Source organism: Muntiacus reevesi, chromosome 20 (genome assembly GCF_963930625.1).
Source record: "Muntiacus reevesi chromosome 20, mMunRee1.1, whole genome shotgun sequence".
NCBI lineage: Eukaryota > Metazoa > Chordata > Mammalia > Artiodactyla > Cervidae > Muntiacus > Muntiacus reevesi.
The window spans coordinates 41,030,817-41,052,640 of record NC_089268.1 but is presented as its reverse complement, the minus strand read 5'-3'; the positions used below and the strand labels follow the sequence as shown (position 1 = coordinate 41,052,640).

General features: G+C 40.8%; 1 protein-coding gene across 12 annotated transcripts in view; it reads right to left on the bottom strand.

The window, feature by feature from the left end:
* The window catches only part of ATXN1 (ataxin 1), a 403,803-nt gene that overhangs the window by 311,367 nt on the left and 70,612 nt on the right, over positions 1-21,824 (bottom strand). Inside the window, exon 1 of one of the 12 annotated variants that reach the window (XM_065911945.1) lies at positions 17,026-17,120. The exons of the other annotated variants lie outside the window; for them this stretch is intronic. The gene's annotated coding sequence lies outside the window, so the exon portion shown is untranslated. Of the gene's footprint in view, positions 1-17,025; positions 17,121-21,824 lie in introns of those variants that run through there. 12 annotated transcript variants of the gene reach the window in all.

Sequence of the window (21,824 nt, the reverse complement as noted above, 5' to 3'; positions counted from 1 at the left end):
CTGTGGATGAACAATGAGGTCCTACCATAGCACAGGGAACTATACTCAATCCTTTGATAAACCATAATGGAAAAGAATATGAATTGAAAGATTTTGAAACAGAATATATATATGAGTCACTTTGCTGTACAGAAGAAATTAACACAACATTGTAAATAACCTATACTGCAACAAAAACCTTTTTCAAGAAAGAAATTCATAAATATTATCTCTTAGCTTCCAAACAAGCCTGTAAAAACAGCTTGGTTATATCTGATTTACAAAGGACTCAGAGAGTCACTGACATTCCCAAGAGTCATTAGCTCTTACTGAACATTAGTAAGCCAAAATCATATTTATATCAACACAACAATTAATCACACAGGGAAGATGACAGTCTTAACAAGAACAATCAAGGGTCAAAATCATTATATACTTTGAATATAAATATGACTTGATATAATAAGGATTCAAATATGCCAAAAACAAATCACATCCCCCAAAATGCAACTGAAAGGTCAAGAATTTACTATGCTTAATATACTTCCTTCTTCTGTCCTCTAACATTAGTATTATGTAATAGTTTCCTTTTACACTCAATTATTAAAATATGTATGTATTTTAAAATAGTCATTTACATTTTGTTTCTTAGAGTGTGATCGAAGAACCTTTTGTGCTAAATCTATCACAGGAGTGTGTTGTGTTAGCCATTCAATTGTGTCTGACTCTTGGCGGACTACAGTCCACTAGGCTCCTCTGTCCATGGAATTTTCCATGCAAGAATACTGAAGTGGGTTGCCTCTCCCTTCTCCAGGGGATCCTCCGGACCCAGGGATCAAACCCGGTCTCCTGCATTGCAGGCAGACTCTTTATCATCTGTGCCACCAGAGAAACAAGAGAATATATTAAAAATACAACCCCCAAAGCCCCACCCTAACCCACTTACCCAGGCTGCAGGGGCCCAGGAATCTGAATCTCCCCTTATCCCCAGGTGAGTACTAGCTGCACATTCAAGTTTTCAAGCCATTCATCTGGAGTTTCCTTGGCTATTCATTTCCCTCTAGGTGTCTCTTCTATTGGAATGTGTCATTGCCACTTTAAACAATTCCTTTCAACAGTCTCCAAATGTCTTCGAGAGAAGTCACAACACACTAACTAAAAGAAAAACGGCTTCTAAAACCCTGAAGTTATACCACTGAAAAGAGGATTATTTCAAACCCGTTTTACGAACCTTCTTTTCCTGTCTCTAGCTCAGCAAAAGTGGCACTGAAAAATGCTTTGGGTTCTGGGTACGCAGAATCATGCCCCACCCCGACCCCAAAGGAGAGGGAAGCCTGGCGTGCTGTGGTCCACGGGGTCACAAAAGAGTCGGACACAAGTGAGCGAGTGAACAGCAGCGGCGGCAGCATCCGGACCTCTACCGACTAGACAACTGAAAATGTCTCCAGACCCGGCCAACTGTCCCCTAGGGACTCGGAACGGTCCCAGGCTGAAACCCACTGGCCTAAGGCATACAACAGCCCACCTGGCGGTCGGTGCTCTCTCCTTCCCTCCATCGGTTTCTCCCACTGAGGCGGAAGCCTCCAGCACGCGTGTATATTTCACTTACATTACAGCCGGTCTCACTCAAACTCTCCCAGGAGTTCAGTCTGTCTGGCATTTTTAAAACAGCTCTAAGTCAAAACTCAACCACAGGCCTTTTCTAATGGCCCCACTACACTTACTCCCAGCCACAGGCCATGGAAACATGGCTGCTCCACAGCGACCTACAACCCAAGCCTGACAATGAGCTCACAATCCATTCCACCGCTAGAAAGGCCAAAGTCTGCTACTCGCCTGTTACAAAGAACTGCCGAAAGCTCTCTGCAATGTATTATCTTGACATCACTAATAAAAATTCTTTCAATCACACGGTTTAACACAGTGTAAATCAAATACCCATGTGATTGACTTAGCCTGACTCTGATGACAGAACAGATGTCTGGGAAACAGATCGCAGGACATAGCCACCGTCTCAGAAAAAGAAATCAGTCTACCAAAGAAAGAAGAGAATTTCCGCAACACATTCTCTCTAAGAAAATGACTTTAAACCAAGGTTAAAAGATCCTGTTTTATGGAGTTCTTAGTTCCGCTCAGACTTTTCCACTTCGATTTCAAAATAGCAAAACCGTAAATGGAAAACACAGCTCCTATTCTTACTGAAATCTTAAACAAAAAGTACAGCTTCTAAGACTGGATATTAAATTCATAAAATCACCATTATTTCTGTTTGAGATGGAGGTGGTCGTCTGAATTGCACAAACGGGTGACTTGACACGATGTTCTTACAGGGAATATAAGCATACAGATCCTTGGTAACGACAAGTAACCAACAGCATTTTAACAGACCAACCTCAGTGCATCATCCTCTGTAACTGTGGCCATATTAATTAATTCTGAGACATTAGAATTCTACGTTTTTCTCTCAGTGGCCTTTCTTCAATGCACAATAATCTTATAAATTCTGCAAATAATGTCACCTTACTCTGAAGTACTAAGGGCCCAGGTCCTGAACCAAACACCAAGCTCCTTCTGGATTCTCCTCCGTTTCTGTGACGATACTGGCCTTTTGGCAGTCAACATGGCTCGCTACAGACTCACAGTTTCTCTTTTACCTTTTGGGAAGGTGGCACTGTTTAGTCACTAAGTCGTGTCCAACCCTTTTTGGACTACAGCCCACCAGGCTCCTCTATCCATGGGATTCTCCAGGCAAGAATACTGGAGTGGGTAGCCATTCTCTCCTCCAGGGACCTTCCTGACCCAGGGATGGAATCCATGTCTCCTGAACTGCAGGAGGAATTTTTTCTTTTTTTTTTTTTTTTTTTAACTGCTGAGCCACCAGGGAAGCCCTCTGGGAAGGTGTTATACATTCTTAATTTGTTTTGAGGATTTGAAATTCAAGCCTTCATGACCTGAGGGCTAATGGACAGGCAGGAAAAGAGTTCTCAGGGAGAGGTGAAGATGAATCCCCTACGCTATTTATTTTTAGTATTAATTTATTTATTGATTTGGCTGTGTCGGGTCTTCGTTGCAGCATGTGGGGTCTTCACTGAACCGTGAGGGGGCTTTGGGTGTCACGGTGCACCCTCTCTAGCTGTGGCACTCAGGCTTGGTTGCTCCACGGGATGCCGGGTCTTAGCTCCCAACCAGGGATTAAGCCCCTGTCCCTTGCATCGTAACGTGGATTCTTAACCACTGGATCACCAACAAGTCTCTTCTTTGCTATATAAAATTGGGTGCAGGAACTGCCAGGAAAGATGACAGGATGGGGTGGGGAGAAGAGAAACTCAGACATCATACGTACTGTCTTCAGTATGCAAAATACCAAACTCTAAAGTGTTACATGATGAATGAAAACATCAAGACAGATAACAGCACGGAGACTGTGTCTCCAATCTGGCTACCCACCCATCAAGCTGACGATGACAGCACCTTTGATACTAAAGTACAAAGGGTGGGTGAGTTTACAATCAGGTGGAAATACATACAAGCTAAGATTCCCAAAGACTGTCTACTAACAAACAGCTTTCATCTGGCTCATGGAGAAAAGCCGGGTGATGCACTTAAAAGGATTGAGCAACAGAGCTTTAGTCCCTGCCAGATTTAATACCCCATAACTGTAATTTTTACTTTGAAAGTTACTCAGGTATACAACACACTTTTCAAAAAATAATGTATATAGTAGCTCCTTATTTCTAAACCCACAATTACTAGCATATGAAACCAATTCTTGTTAGTCTTAGCACCAGTTTTATATATCTTGCTCGCTGCTAGGGAAATTGAAACATCTTATTTCCTCATTCAGCATTTGCTGAGTACCTAGGCCCCAAGGATATGAATAATATATGGTCCTTGAACTCTTCATGTAGTGGTGGGAGAATAAACAGTCAATAAACAGTCAACAAATAATAATAAACAATGGCAGAGCCATAAAAGAAAGCAGTACAAGTGGCAGAATGGATATTTTTTCCATAAAAAAGGACATAAACTTGGGTTTCCCACCCTAACTCCCAACTCACAAATTACATTTTCCATTGTGGATGGCTCATGGTGACCAAAAAATTTCAGTGTGATTCCTTTTGGTTCAAATGTTTTGGTTTGTTCCATCTCCAGAACAGATTTAACTACAATATTGGCCTCTGCTCTGGAACGTTCAGTTGACCAAGACAAGTTTTATGCGAGCATCAATCATTGATTTTCTTCTAGTCCACCACAGGATCTAGAATAGCAAGTTCATTTTATCCTGTGCTCACGGCACCCCTACATGATTTTGTTAGCATTTCAGATCTGAGCTTTTACCTCATTTGGCTCTTTTATTTTCACTTACTAGCTAGCAATTTTTTAAAAAATCAATGAATAGCGTCTGAGTGGCCACAGGGCATACAGCATCATGGGAAATGTACAAGAGTTTGTCCTTGTCCTAAAAAAGCTCTCCACCCTTAGGCCGGGAGACAAACCTGTAAACAAACAATAAGGCGTGAATCAGGGGATCGAGGAGGAGTCCTGGGAAATGACAAGCAATGAACTTGGCAAGTGACGGGCTCCAAGTTGGAACACAGGTATTAATTATGTGCAGACTGGGGGAAGGTGTCTTCTATTTTTAAATCCCCCTTCCCAGTATGAACAAAGTTTGAAAACCCCACCTGGATAAGAAGACAGGGAGTCACATAGCGCTTAGCCCACAACACTTATTTTTAAAAGTCATGTAATTCTTGAGATGTCTGATCATAACACTTGACATGAAATTATCATTTTGAATCTTGGCTTATTTTCTCTTTGTACCCTCATCATTAGGTCTAGAGTGGTTTCTCAGAGCTTTCTCACACATCGCTAGCTATGGCAGAAAACAATATTGAGGAGGGGGGAATTTTATATACTACCTGGATATTACACAGGTAAGATCAAAAGCCAGCTTCCAGGCAAATCTATTCTAGGACTAGCATCAAACGTGTGCAAAAAGATTTTACTAAAAAGAATGTTTTATCATGAGCTTATTTTTGAAGTATTTTGTTATAAATGTCTAAACAGTATTAGAAGGGTTGAATTAATTTTTTTTTTAATTTAACCCTGTATACTAGGATTTTTCTCCAAATCCTGTTTATTCTACCCATTTTACTTGTATCCTACTTCATTCATACTAGCGAAGGTTGATGTGTTTTCACAATAGTGTTTGGAGGGTTACTCTTCAGGTAAATTCAACAGGAACATTTGTCTTTTCAAGCAGCTAATTCTTTTTTAAGAAGCTAAATATTCACCTGCATTTGTTTTTCAATAGATAACTAATTGTGAATGTAAGCAAAAAGCAATTGATGAAATTCAGAAAGAAATTGTTTACAATTTCCTATTACTGCTCTTAATTCACTAGTTTCCTCAACCATCATGCCCTGTTTTCTGTATCTATCATGCACTTCAAACTGTGAAATTTTTAGACACTAAATGATTGTCTGAAAATGTTTGGTGCATGCTGAACTTACGAGTTTTTTTATGTTTTTCTTGCAACTTTCATCCATGACTGTTTGCCTGAAAGACCTTCTGTTTGAGCCAAAATGTTGTTTGCTTGGTTTTTTCCCCCCTAAATTCTGGCAATAACTTTAGATGTAGCTTTCATTTGTGCCACTGAATTTTAACAATGGCAAAAAAGGCTTCTTTATAGGACTGAATTATTTTAATTTTGCCAACCAGAAATGACAGAAGTAAATTAATGGGGTTGATGTCACATGGCAAAAGTGCAGGGTAAAATTAATCTTCTGTGATAGATATAAGTGAAATATGTACAATGTCAATGTTTAAATTACTTTCAGGATTTTCACTGACATTCTTACTTCATAACCCAACTTCTTGGGTACTAGTTTAATTTCTCTTGATTTTTGAGAAAATGCACATATCTGTATCACATAAGTCTTGACTTACGTGGAATATCTTGAGTTATTTATAGGAAAATCTTATTTTCACATTCTTAATAACAATACCGTATACTCTATCAATCATTATAATTTTCATTCTGTCTTACATCAGAAGGTGGCTTTTAAGCTAAAATGTTACTTTTTTATCTACAGATGGTTTGATGTGCTTTGCTTCACAAAGAACCTGGCTGTCTTTTGGCTGGAACACTTTTCCAGCTAAAAATGAGAAACTGAAGACAGAAAGCTGAGTAGGAGCACAGGATGGGGAATTCAGATAGACTTTTACAGCATATTTTCATTATTTTGTCTAAGAGATCTGAATATTCAGCAAGCTAGTAAGGTTCCGGTTTGAATACAAATTGACACCAATATTTTAATTTCACCAAAAACAAAAAACAAAAAAACCCCCCAGAGATCTGTAGAATTGAAACTACCAAATAGGGAGGGAAAGAGGAAGGGAAGAAAAAAGTTAATCTTTTTTTGAAAAAAGAGGGGATGCATGTATGTGTGTGTCTGATTAACTGTGCTATACAGTAGAAACTAACAACATTGTAAAGCAACTATACACCAATGAAAATTAATTTTAAAAAACTGAAATTAAATCTATAAATATTCTCCAAAAAAGGCAAGGAGGTAAGGAAAGGAGGGAGAGAGGGAGGGAGTAAAAAATAGTAGAGTCAACCTTTATGTGGGAGGTTAAGTTCAAACATTAAACAAATGTCATATATAATTCAAATGCACTTTGAAAACCCCTGATCTTTCCCACAAGGCACTGAAACATGATTTTGTGTAGACAACACGTGACAGCAACTTTCACATCCACAGAAGTCTGGGACCCACTGAGGCAAACTCATCGGAGAGACACACAGTAATGTCCAAACATTCAAACCATTCCTCTCGTATTATTACATCCCTCGAGTGAAAGGCAAGAATTAGCTGAAGGATGCTAACATGGCCGTGTTTTCCAGCAGGTTTTAATTCATTCTGTTGTAACAGGAAACCCCTTTAACTCTAATGCCTATTAATAAATTTATTGTTATTGTTGTTTAAAAAATTGCGGCTTCATATCTTGTGTTCTTAATGCTGTGGCATGAAGGGTAACTTTCAAAGTCTTTTCTTTAAAACATACTGAATCTGGTTGCGAGTTTGAAAAATGAAACATGTAACCAAATAAGTACCAAAGATTTTCCAAGATCCTTCATGCCTGTATTTTTGTTTTCCCTTGTTTCTCCACTGTTTTGGAGTGTTTTACCCCTGGTCTCCCCCATGAAGTACAGATAATAAAACTCTAACAGAATTGAAGGACTTAAGTTAGATGAGGATGCTGTGGCTCCTGGCTCTGTACCCCGGATTTCTGGCAAGAGCAGACCAGAACTTAACCTGTGCAGGCAGCCCTGGGACAAAGCAGCCCCCAGAAGTCTGCTCAGCCCCCCAACACTTCTTTCTACTCCTTTCCTTTCTTCCTTTTCATTTTCCAGTCCACAGTGTCCTGCGCTCCAAAATAAATTCTCATCCATTACACCTCCACTCCAGCAGCTTTAAAACTTTAAAGTGAAACAAATCACATTGATGAGTGTTATTCACTATTACCCACAAAGAAGCCCACCGGCCATTTAATTCTTAAACAGCCAGAAAGAAGAGTAAGGCATTACCACGAATGTGGGACACAGCACGTGTGAAAGGACTCTCTCTATTTTTTTTCTTTATGAATGAATTGGCATGTGCCTAAGGAAGCAGTCGATCATTTTAGAAAACACCAAATTCCTAATGTTTTAATTAGGAATGATTTGAATTATTACATCAAGGAGAGATTAGCTTCTAGAGATTGAAGGATGTCATCGAAAAGTTGAAACATTCAATTGGTGGTGGAGCTAAGAAAAAATTTTGTATGGGAACAGGATGGATGGGGGAAGAGGTATAGAATTTAGGGGCTCTCTAATAAGTCCCTAAGGAAAGGGGATGAGATACTGATGACTGATACTCCTGCTGAACTTTTCTGGGGATCCTTTTATTTTGGGGGCGGGGCTACTCAGTTCCTTGGTAAGTCTCCACCTCGGTGCATCTCAGCCGCACATTCTGGAAGGAAAGGTGCCGCTGAGGATGACAGAACATGTCAATCAACCATGTGCCCAGGTAAGCCTTGCAGCCAGGCTGGGACGGTCTCTGCTGTCATTCTAGCCTCAGAACCCCACGATGATGCCGCAGAGGACACGTGAGACCAGCAGCCTCTCCAGAGCACCATTGAGAGGAAAGGCACAGAGTTGCCACATGTGTAACCTGCACATTAAGGAACACCCGTAAGAGCCACTCAGGATGACCCTGGGGCACTCCAGGCTCAACGCCGGGGAGCAACGCACGATGAGGCACCCCAACGAGCAAGGCTGCGGCGGTGCGGGCTTTGCGGGCAGGCGCTGACTGCAGGACCCCAAGACGCAGCTGCAGCCGCACACCTCCATCTCTCCCGTTCCCATTAGCTCACCCTCGTCTGGCTGAAAAGAGCTCAGTGAATCAATGGCTTCTGTTGAACTGTTTATATATTTTTCAAGTCCTGATTAGGCCATTAGTCACTGAACATATTGCACAGTCAACTCGAGGAGGTGCAATTATGCAACTTCCCAAGAACATACCGGGAGCATTTACAGTGAGACCACAGTGCCAGCAAAATGTGAAATGGAGATTATTTGTCAGCAATTTTAAGAACGCTGCGCTTCAATGCCAAAGGAAAGATACATGTGGCAGATAACAGAAGCTGGGAGGGAAAAAAGATGCGTGATCAAAGTACCCACGTTGACTCTTCTGAACACAGCCGGGACCTGAAAAGCAGAGCTCCCTGTACAACAAACAACTGCCAGAAAACCCTGCTTGATGTCACCTATCCCCTGAACGGTAACGTCCCCAAAAGCCTTGAGGGACTGCAGCCGCCACAGGCCCAGAACTCCTGAGTCCTGACCTCATTCTCGGGCAGCAGCTGGTTCCCCTTCAGAGGGCCCCCCAATATGTGCCCACATCTGTATCCAAATACAGTGAACATCAGCTCCCACACGAAGCATCTCCCTCCTCCTTTCCACTCTCTGTTCTCACTTTTCATTTTCAAAATCAGCAATAATCATGCAATTTGATATTCGAGGATTTCTCATTTGAAGCAACAATGGACATTCACGAAATAAAGGAAGGAACATGGAAAGGGGGGGTCACACAATCTCTTTTTATCAGAGAACCACTGGTAAAGCGGTTGAGTGCTGAGCCATGTACTGGTTGGTTTTATCCCAGTCCACATGTACTGACTGGGATAAACCAACGGCATACATGACATCAAGGAAATTTGCAAGGGGTTGGCAGTTCGCAACCTCCCGGCAGAGAAATCTGAAATGATCGGTCATGAGAAGTGGGTCAGCGCCTCTACATTTGCTGCACAAGTAATAACACAAGCAAGAACCTTCGTAAGAGTGTTTTATAGTATTTTTCATGGCACAACTGGTACTTTTTGGTCTATTAATCCACACTTTCCTACTTCTATTCATATACTTTATATGTATTTATTTGTTGAGTTATATATTTAAGCTGAACTTGGAACGACAGTTATTTTTAAGAGGCTGCCAACATGAGTCAGGAGGAACCTCAGAAACCTGGCTTGCACTGGCTCTGGCATAAGGAGCCTTAACAGCCAAAACCAACCAGAAGGTTGATGAGATCCAGGTTTCCAAAACATGAGAGAAAAGAAAAGGCATCCTTTGCCTTCTTCCATCAGGCCTTTAAAAATATGTATCAGGCTATTTACCAAAAAGGACTCCTTCTGTAAGGTCACCAACCACTTGCTGGTGTGTTTAGAGTGCAAAACTAGATATCCATTCATCAGTCTAGCTTCAAGCAAGATACAGCTTTCTTCACCTTGGACGGAGACGAGGTACAGAAGAGATATGGTACCCAATGGGCCAACACACCGGAGGCATCCAACACAGCTGCTTTCCAAATGAACGGCCCTGAGTCTCTGCACAGACAGCCTTCCAAAACTAATTGTGGCTGTAGGAATGAAGAGGACAGTTTCTCAGCTTCTGTGCCTTTGAGGTTATTTCAACTTTCCGCCTCTGTCAACCCTCCCGCAGGAACTTTCGACAGAGAGCTCTCCTTAATTCTCACAGGCAGCGACGTCTAGAAGAAAAACATCTCGTTCCTCACTAGAGAGCTGAAAACTCGAGTCCTCTGTCTCCCCTCTTTTGGAGATCAGATTCAAGGGGGCTTGACGACGACCTGAGAGTGTTTATGACAGACAGACTCCTCCGGGATTTCAGCCTGGGACAAACAAACCTTTCACATGAGTCCTTGCAAACAGACAGTGCTCTGTTTGAATGTCTGAACCCCATTCTAGTACAAACATGCTTAGCACCTTAGTCCAGCATTTTCTTCTTGGCAAACTGCTCTGCCGCCACTATGGATATTACCACCTCGGGATCCCTGCGACTTTCCTTTCCTCCCCCCCGGCCTGTCCCCATTCCCCTGAGATACTATCTGTGCCCGGGCGGTAGGGGCGGAGGCTCGAGGTACCAAGGAGCTGTCAGCGCCCCTGGCAGGGGCCTGGTCCATGCCACACTTCTCCTGGCGCCACCATGGTCTGACACCAGGGCAGAATACGGCCACTTTTTCGTCATCTGACTGTTAACTCAGATGCAGACCACAGGGCTGACAAATCAGCCCTCGGGGGATAGCGCGAAGGCATGGGGACATCTAGCAGTATCTTGACTCCAGGGATTTTCTTCTCTCATCTCTTAAGTTTCTCTTCACAGGGGACATGGTAGAGAGAAATCACCTTTCTCAGCTTTCATCTCTCTCTGTTCCTTTGGGAAGATCTCAGACTCCTCTGACACCAGGAAAGTTGCAGCCTTCGGAGATGATGAATCCATCCCCACCCCCACTTCTCATTTAAAACTCTCTCTTACGAGAGGCTAAATTCCTTACTGGATGATCAAGAGCTATTTTTTTTATAGGGACTGAAACAGAAGAGTTGGAAGTGGTCTTAAAGACCATTTGATTTTGTAGCTTCATGAACTGAAACTCTAATTTAGAGATCCCTGGGCCTCAACCTCTGCTCACTGTCCACTCCCCACCCCCCACCCCCAAGTCTTTGGCTCATTCAACAGAGGCTGGTGGGAGGCCTAGAATTCTCCAGGGGTTTCTGAAGCCACATTTGAAAACCACTGATGTAATCCAACTTCCTCATTTTCCTAAGGCCCAGAGAAGTTAGGTTATTTGTCAAAGGCCACACAACAGTTAATGACAGGCTGGAGACTTCACCCCAACCCCTGCTGTGCCAGGCCAGTGACATTCTTTCCTGCTCCTTCCTAAGGATTTAGCATTCTGCAAGACCAAAATCATCGAGTCTCTGCTAATAAGGATAATGCTTTCTTAATGAATACATAATTCAATTTCTTTGAATTCATTATACAACCTCTACATTTTTAGAGTCTTATATGCAAGTGAAGTGTCACCTTACTAGGAGTGTTTTCTAACAGAATAAAGGATTCCTCATTAATTCACCTTCATGTTCTAAAGGTGGATGGAGACTTCACAGAGGTATACTGAATGAAGCTTTCTTTCGGAAAACCTAGGAAATGATCAGCGGACCGACATATTTGCTAACTTCTGCAAACAAAATACACACATACACACCCCCGTCAGCTTACAGCTCCAGGAAATTATTATGTGAGAAAAAAAAGTTAAAAGCTTTCACTGTCACACCAGGTAAACTCGTAAGTACACGGGAAGTTTTGTTAACTGCTATACTCCATTTTCATCACTCGTGTCATTTATATATTAGCTTGGAATACATACTGGAGAAGGAAATGGCAACCCACTCCGGTATTCTTGCCTGGAGAATCCCATGGACAGAGGAGTCTGGCAGGCCGTGTTCCATAAGATCACAGAGAGTTGGACACGACTGAAGCGACTAAGCATGCACACCCTGGAAGTCAGATAATAAAACTGCATTTTGCTAAACTATTCTAAAATGAAGCCTCTGGCCAAATGATCGTGGCATCTCCAGTCCCTCTCCCCCACCCCCATTATTGAGAAGGAGCTGGGTACAGAGCTCTGGGTTTTCCCTTTAATGGTGAGGAACAATTGAATGAGTAACAAGTGAGGGCACAGAGGTGGTTCCCCCGCCCACAGACCCGGACGCATCTCTGCACATTTTGAAAGGCAGGCTCAGGATTACTGCTGCACCCACACCACATGCCAAAAAACCACCACTTTTAAAGTCAACTTATGTAAAACCCAGCAGTCTTCCCTGTTAGAAGCTGGAGAAGCTTGCTCTCTGCTCATGGTAAAATGCATCAAGGAGTCAGACTTTGTTAAGTCTGCATCTAACTTACACAGCTGACATTAAATGTTTACAGGTATTCATTGTGTACAGGTGATTAAAAAAAGAAGCTAGTCTTTACTGCATGGCAACAAATCAGGAAACAGAGAAACAGGTCATTGCTCAACCTTTAAACTGTTAAAAGCTGAAACATGCTTCAAATGGTACCAAGCCCTTCAACAAAAATATGAGATATTTTCTTTTTCAGTTAGTTCTTTTGACAGTAGAAAGTATTAACTTTAGCTCCACCTGTATATGTATTTATTATCTCTAGTCTATATACAAACTTTTAAAAATGCAAGCGTTCCAGGAACAAAAAATTTAAGTAATAGATGGTTAAGATGGTTACTATAATTGTATACATATTTGGACTATTTTGGATAATTAAAAGAATATAATGCCAAATTTTCCTTAATTGAAATTTTTGTATTTTTTAAATTTCTGTAGTTTTGAATAATCTTTCATACATGCCTACAAATTCACAAGAATGCAAATTCAAAAAATTACTCAAAACATATTGACTTTTAGCTTCTTAATACTATATCTTGCAGGGCATGATGGTACAGGCAGTAGTTCGTCCAGTAATACCTTGTTACAAAGATTATATATAATCATCCTACAGTAAATAACACAGACTCTAAAATTTAAGAACCATATCAGATTCTGAAATATACAATGTCTCCTTCTGAACTTCCAACCTCATAGTCTTCTGAAGTACTGTGTCCAGAACCATGAAAACCAGAGGCCATTTCCAGTCTGGTAACACACCATGAATTAGTGAATTATTCTCATAGTTCTTGCTCTAATTAAGGTTAAATAGAAAAGCACCCATTCGCTATTCCAACAGACAACGAGAATTTCCGGTTGCGTAGTTATTTCCCTCATAGGGGTCCACCTCAAAGGTATGAGACACACAGGTTTTCGAGAATTATGCTGGAAACAGATGTTTACATAAGACGAAATACACAGGATAGTCGAAGTTGCTGAAAATAAAGATTCTTGGACACTGCTGCTGCTAAGTCACTTCAGTTGTGTCCGACTCTGTGCGACCCCATAGACGGCAGCCCACCAGGCTCCCCCGTCCCTGGGATTCTCCAGGCAAGAACACTGGAGTGGGTTGGCATTTCCTTCTCCAATGTGTGAAAGTGAAAAGTGAAAGTGAAGTCGCTCAGTCATGTCTGACTCTTAGCAACCCCATGGACCGCAGCCTACCAGGCTCCTCCGTCCATGGGATTTTCCAGGCAAGAGTACTGGAGTGGGGTGCCATTGGCTTCTCCGTCTTAGACACTAGACCCACTCAATATTATACTTCAAGCTAGAAACAAAGAAGATTAACTAACATATTCATATGGAGGGCCAATTTTTTCCCATCAATAACATGCAGAAAAACCTTAAGAGCCTTTTCCGACAAGATTTCTTTTAAACCCTACAAATACTTTTAAGTACAACCCTCCCAGACTTAAAAAAAAAAAAAAAAAAAAAGTTTATTTAAAGGTGTAAATGAAGTCAATCAAATAAACAACAAATATTTACTGAGAACTTTCTATGTGGCCAGGATTACGTTTCTAAATCCCATTACAAAATTATTTAACTTTATAAAGCACGTCAATAGTCTTCCAAAATGTGCCTGGGGCTGTAATTCCATCTAGTTTCTATGATGACACTGTAAACCCTGGATGGAATTACAATCTTAATGTGGACAATCAGGGTGTACTACTCTTCGTGCTTGGGGAATCCATGATGAACTCAACTTCTAAAATAATAACCACCAAGCCTTTGGCATGTAATTACAACCAGGAAGCCAAGCCATCCATGGCTAGTACATGAGAAATGTTCCATTGAAAAGTACCTCTCATCTCACTGTAAAAAATCTAGTTAATACATCTGAAAAACCGCTTCATCTCCAAAATTAAACTTTCTACTTTTGTCATGAGAAAATTCCACAAGGGTTTACTTCACAGATACGGTAATATATTTGGTAGTGACCAGACCATCTGATATAAACAAGTAAATTCTTAGAATCTTCCAGTCTCACCTTCAGACACCTAAAACGAAAGTCCATAAAGGGCAATATATTAAGAAACAAGGGGGAAAAAAATCATACTTAAGAGCCCTAAGAAATTACTGGCATTTCTTCTAATTCTTTGAGATGAACCTGACTTCTATTAACAAACAAAGCAAAGTGCCTTGTGTCTGCAAGAGGGGGTACAAAAAAAGATTTATCTGGAGAGATTAAGCTCAGGATTATAGAAAAATGAATTTAGAAACAAACTCAGAATTTTCCTGGGAAAACAAAAGACAATGATACTATGAATCAGCGTCTTTTTTTTTTTTTCCTCAAGAAGCCTGGATAAAAGAAGAAACACACAAACACACCACACACACACACACACACACACGATAAGAAGCACCATGGAGAATGAAGGCAAACATGCATATAAATTCAATCTATAAATCTGTATTTAGGACACACATGGCTTCCTTTATCATATCTAACTTTATTTGGTACTTGTAGAGGTCACCAAACCTCTGTAAAAATCAGTATTGCCATAGCAACTAAGAGGCTAAAAAAAAACCTCTGTCAGAAGTCCTCATCAAATCCAATATAAGGCATACAGAAACTGTCCTTTATGTAGCCACCTTTAACACCATCATGCTTCTAACAGCAAAGGTATGTGACATTCCCATGAAAACTCAGTTCCTCCAGGGACCACTTGTGGATTATGCCCACTGGGTTCCCACAGCACCAACAGTTGAGAACTTACTAATAGCATTAGCTCTTCAACTTATTTTCAAACTCTAGGCAATTGTATCACAATGGTTACCCAAAGTAAAAAGCAGTCAGATAGGAGACAGTAGGCCAAAACAACCTTGATGAGTTTCCATGAATATGAAACATATCATTTAGTGGCTTTTCTAAAAAAACTTTCCTGTTAAAAAAAAAAAAATGGACTGATGAAATGTCTGTCTCTTGGGAGTCCATCCCTCTCCTATAACCTGAGAAACACACATGGTACAAGTGAATAACTTTTCTTAGAAGAAATAATCCTTCTTCTTCTTTTTTTTTTTTTTTGGCTGTGCTGGTCTTACCTGGGCATTTAGGATCTAGTTCTCTGACCGGGGATCAAACCCAGGCTCAAGTGGTAGAATCTTAGCCAATGAACCAACAGGGAAGCCCCAAGAAATAATTCTTGAAATAGCTCTGAAGTCACAGAAAGAATAAGAAGAAAGAGGGCTCTAAGCTTAACTCCAGAGGTAAGGTGGTACTAGTCTACCAACTCAGTTAAGAGTAAAAGGCTTTCCTGGTTGAGGCCTCTATATCAGAGACAGGCAAAACTTCTGGCTCTGGCCTTTGCCCACGGTTCTCCAAGGAAACTCAGAAATGGTTAAGTGAGTACCTGTTCAACACTGAAGCACGTTAACATTGAAGGCTGAGTAATTTTCGACAAGTTGTAACATGCTGTTGATGGAATATAGCCCATCCTCGCTCAACATAATACAGCAAACCAAAAAATAAAATAAGGGGAATGGGGAAAAGAAGGAATTCCTTATACACCCACTTTCTACAGAATATTCCTGGTGACCCTTGATGTCCTGCTCAATAGCAAGTGAAAATGAAAATGTTAGCCGCTCAGGTATGTCCAACTCTTTGCGACCCCATGGACTGTATAGCCTGCCAGGCTCCTCTGTCCATGGAATTCTCCAGGCAAGAATACTGGAGTGGGTTGCCATTCCCTTCTTTAGGGGATCTTCTCGACCCAGGGATTGAACCCAAGTCTCCTGCATTATAGGAAGATTCTTTACCATCTGAGCTACCAGGGAAGTAATGGGGCTACCTAAAAAGCACTGCCATTCTAGAACTACCAATAAACTACTTCAAAAATTAAATTTAACATCTTGAGATTCCCACTAATGACATTCCTGACAACTACCAAAAGCTGGTTAAATAACTCTTCTTCCTTCTTCTCAATGCTTTACTGAAAGGAAGCATGAAAATAGATATGCTTGGTGGTGTGTGTGTGTGCGTGTAAACATATACCTTTCCTATATGCAGCAGGAATTTCCTGTCTGGTATATTTTAAAGCAAATAAGACAATACCCTTCAGGACAGAGCCTGTGAGTCAGGCAGTATTATGGGGCTAAAATGCTTGGGACTGCTTAAGTCATAGGAAAGCAAGTTTAAAGGCCTAGGGCTATTCCACTCCAGACAGAAAAGAATGGGAAAGAAGATGAACTGTGTTGGCCATTAGAATGTTTTTTGACAAATGTTCTCATTTGTTTCCTCATTTGGAGTTTTTAGCAGCTACAGGAGAACAAGATGAAACAATCAAAAATGGTACTATTTAAGACCTACTGTATAGTACAAGAAACTATAGTCAACATCTTGTACTAATTTATAATGGAAAAGAATCCAAAAATGAATATATATATATATATATATAACTAAATACTTATATATAACTGAATCATTTTCCTATATACCTGAAACACTACAAATTAACTATATTTCAATTTTAAAAATTAAAAAAAGTTTAAATAGTAAACCATGGAGGAATAAGTTGTTTTTTTAAAAAGTATTATTTGTTCTCTGGTTGGAGAAGCTCTCGGAGAATACGGGCAGTCCTGATGGATCATGATATTCAGTACTCAATGCCATCGGCAACTTGACCTTCTCCAGGCTACACAGCCCAGTACTGTCATGCCTCCACTTGGAAACTAGATACATGGCGGACATTTGTTTATTCACATTACCGAAGAGGTAAACTCCAAAGCACTCCTGGATGTGTGACAGGTCTCCAGCAGCTCCTTATTCTTTACAAGTAATTAACCTCTTGATGGGCTTAGAGCAGTCACAGAGTTAGAAGCCACAACACACAGCTGATAAGTTGTAAACCCTGGGGAGAGAATAATTGCAAAATAGATTTCCAGGCTCATTGGAAAATAGATTTCCACTTACTGAAAAAAAAAGTACACTCAACTTTTCAGGAATATCTGAATCACAGAATTGCAGCATTGGCAGGGAATTTAGAAAATGTTACTGCAACTTCTGACACCAATAACAAGAAAATGGAGGTAACAAAGAATGACTTGCCCAGATATAGTCTACTGGACACAAATTGGGTTAGCACTGCCTCAAGTCAGACCTGACTATCCAGCGTGGCAAACTTTCACATCCAGGTCATTTCATAAATCATGCTGGTGCCATTCAGACAACCTTCCTGCCCTTAGGTCACCCGATTACGTTTTAGGAAAGGACTAGGAGATAATGACTAAGCTATGAAAACTGAGAATGTGACAGAGGAAAGGCGCGAGATAAGAGAGACAATAAGAAAAGAGCCGAAAGACAACTTATGCTTTCAGAGCTTGCAAACACCACCAGTGCTGTTCCCTGCATTTAAGTGCATGATGAAATTTGTGATACAAGTCTCATGTACTCTGCAGTGATGAGGACAATTTCTGGCCAGAATCTCGTGGAACGTGTCACAGAAACGTTCCTTTGGAGGCAGGTCCCAAATCTTGACATGTTCCTTTCACCACGGTCTCAGGGCAAAGCTCCTGGGCGTAGGGACCTGGTCTGTCTTAGTTCCCTATGATACTCCCTGGACCTGGGGAATATGCAGCCCAGAGCACATACTCTATAAAATTTACTGAAAGAATGAATAAAAACTCCTAAGAGGAAAGAAGAAGAAATATGCATAGCTTGGAAATGCATATGCAGTATTATCATCTCCTCTAAGGAAAAATGAAAAAGATACCTATTTGAAATGTAAACAAATGTGAAAAGATAAGGTTTTTTTTAATATTTGTAAAAATTTAAAAATGTAAAGCACCTATTAAACAGTTACCATCACTTCCATTTATTAAGTAGGTACCATTAGTTAAGCCAATACAGTTCTCATGTTATAAAGAGCTTACAACCCCAAGCACAACATCAAGAAAACACGTTAATTAAAGGGTGGTAAATAAATAGTTTCCCTGGTGGCTCAGAGGTTAATGGTTCTGCCTGCAATGCAGGAGACCTGGGTTCGATCCCTGGAACGAGAAGATCCCCTGGAGAAGGAAATGGCAACCCACTCCAGTATTCTTCCCTGGAGAATCCCATGGATGGAGGATCCTGGTAGGCTACAGTCCACAGGGTTGCAAAGAGTCGAACATGACTGAGCAACTTCACTTTAAATAAATAGTTACTGGGAAGATACCCTGAACAAATAATAAAAGAAAAAGCAACTCTAGTTGGAATAGAATAGAAATGGAAGCACTAGGCACTGTGTGTTCAGACAAAATAAAGGTGATCATTGTGTGTTTTCTAATGACCACTGTATAGTTCATATAATTGACCTGTGTGCAACCACTGAAATCAACATTTCTCTCTGTGCTTTTAAATCCAAACCTATACTTTAGCAGCTCTATCTCAGCCCCAAATAAACTATCTGACAAATAATTTGGACAATTACTTTGGGTCCTAATATAACTTGCTGGCTCTCTAATGAAATAAACTTATAAATTAAGTATAGGTAGGTATAATACGAACAAATGTAATTATAAGATTCGCCAATTTTAAGGATTCAGGAAAGACAATTAGATCCAATTAATATACTCACATTTGCATATTGGGAAGTAAATACAAATAACTTTTTCTCTGAAAAAAAATTAATATGATTTTAGCCATTATAAATGCCTAATAATAAAGGTAACAAAATCAGCAACCACTTTGAAACATAAAGGCTATGGAATAAGCATCACCAATTCAATAGACATGAATCTGAGCAAACTCTGGGAGATAGTGAAGGACAAGGAAGCCTGGTGTGCTGCTGTCCATGGGGTCGACTGAGCAAGTGAACGACAATGTGGAATAAGCAACATGGTAGGTGCTCTACACGTATCTCAAGTGGCTATTCTACCTTTTTGCTTTACAGATGAAGAAACAGGCTCACACACTAAATAAGGTGGCAGATCTGGCTTCAAAACCTCAGTCAGAATGACCTCAGACCTAGCACAGGTCTTTAAAGATAGGAAGGGACTTTTGGACGCACAGCTCTTGATCTATTCAATGGTGGTGTATCTGTACACCGAGCAGTCGGGCAGCATGATGGTGAGACCTAGGCTTTGGAGCCCAAGCTCCTGGGTTTACACTTCAGCTCTGCCACGTGCAAGTTAGATACCCTGACCCCTCTGTGCCTCTGCGTCCTCATCTCTTAACATGGAACCACAGCAATACCAAAAGACCTGCTACCTACCAGCTCATCAGTGGTTGTAAGGACCAAGTGAGGTAATACACATACAGCCCAGAGAACACAGTCAGGACTCAAGACTGGCACCTTGTGCCAAGGTTCGGTATCCTTGGGGATGCCAAAAAGAACACTGAATTTGGAGTCAACTGGCCTCAGCCACACACACACACACACACACATTATGACCTTTCCCAAGTCATTTAAACTTGCTGAGCTTCATCTGTAAAAATGAGATGCCAGCTACCTTGTATTTCTCCCCAGGATTGTTATAAGTAACATGTAATAGACAATGTATGTGACAGTGCATTAAAGGATTCAAAAAAGTGCTCTGAACTACCACGGCCATGTGAATTATTAGCAACTTTCAGCCTCTCAAAACCAAAGAGCTCGTCTTTATTACATTTTCTCCAGCCCGAGAATTTAACATTGAGCATTGGTTCCAGTCTTCACACTGGACTACTTATAATAATAGAACAAATGTCTGGTCATTCAGGACTCGATCAAACGGAACTCTATTAACTATCTCCTTCTGCACACCCACCGTGAGAAGGTAATTGATGTTCACCATGACCCCAGAGCACTCCAAGACTCTGAAGTACCTTCGGGGAAAGATTAAATTATGTTCAGCCTAGTTTATTAAGGAATGTATTTAATTATATTCAAGATCTTTGAAAATTCATGACCTAGAGAGTAATCACAGGTTCTCTGGTCACTGGACGCTTCTGCTCACCATCCCAACCCCAAATGCGCTTTATCAGAGTTTACTCTAAGATACAGCCCACGCTGGGATAAGAAATCCTGGGAATCCAGTGTGTTAATTATACAAGTCAAAAGAACTTTGTCCTGAGCAATCCTCAAGGACCACAGAAATAGTAAAGTCAAAACCTTGAAACAACGAAAAATTTAAACTATGTAAGATTCCAACATGTTTCGAATATATTATAATTTTGGCTTTGCTAATAAGGAATTTAAACATTTGAACAAGGAATAACATAAAAATACACCATTAAATATCTTATTATTCTCAGTACTTAGAAGTGTAAAAACAGATGAGTCATACTGAATATAACACTCCTCAAGAGTAGGAAAATAACATTTTGTTCATTTTTGTCCACTGTTTCACAGAAATTATGTGTATGCTAACGAGGAACATAATACACAAAGCCAAAAGTTAGACCATATTAGGGGTACGGCTATTTTATTTGCCTTTGTCAAAATTACTACAATGCTGCTACGTTATCTTTTCCAATTAAAAACTGGGACACAAATGTGCCTTAAGTCTTGTTTCTCAGTGCTGGGAGAAAAAGGAATAGTCATCCATTATAACCCTCTGTTCAACAGACAGCTTACCTCTAGAGAATTTTGGAGAATTAAGGAGGTTCTCCCACCTCTGCTTGAACATCTCCAGTGACAGAGGTCTCATTACCTCTTCAATCAGCTTGTTCTATTTTTAGGCAGTCCTGATGTTAGAACATGCTTCCCCAAGTGGAGTCCAACTCTCCTTACCTTTAACTTCCTTCCTGTTCTTAGTTCTTAGTTGGGCCCTCTGGACCCACTTCAGTAAAAGTGAGTTCACTTCCCATCAGGCTCTCTGCCAGTTTCACTCATTTTATCAGTTAAATAACGACCTGCTTCTACTCATATTTTTCACTGTTCTCCTTTAAACCATGAGGACCATTCTTTAGAGTCATATATCACCGGCTAAGGGGCTTCCCTGGTGGCTCAGTGGTAAAGAATCCAGCTGCCAATGCAGAAGACGTGGGTTCGATCCCTGGGTCAGGAAGATTCCCCTGGAGAAGGAAATGGCAACCCACTCCAGTATTCTTGCCTGGAGAATCCCATGGACAGAGAAGCCTGGCGGGCTACAGTCCATGGGGTTGCAAAGAGTCAGACACGACTGAGCAACTAAACAACACGGGGCTACTGGGCTCCAATCTCCGTGAAGACTGTGATGAGCATGGTCCTGTGGTCATCAGGGTACTCTGTGGGCTTCCCTGGGACCCCGCCATCACATACACTGTTTCTGTGAGAAATGTATTCCAAGTTCCCAAGGGATGACTTATCATCTTTCTGAAAAGGATCCATTTATAAACTACTATTTCTACTTACGGGAAAAATACACTTAAGAAAAACTCCACGAGGTATAAATTATCCCTCTGTCTTCTTACCTGTCTTATGAGCCAAGTAAGTATTTTGGTGTGTGCATAAAAATCCTCGGCTAAAAGGAGCTGATTAGAAGCAGCGTTAGCAAACTCATACTATTCAGATCCCCACCTCTCCTTTGCTTCCTGGGATCACAGAGGCTGAAGACAAATGCCC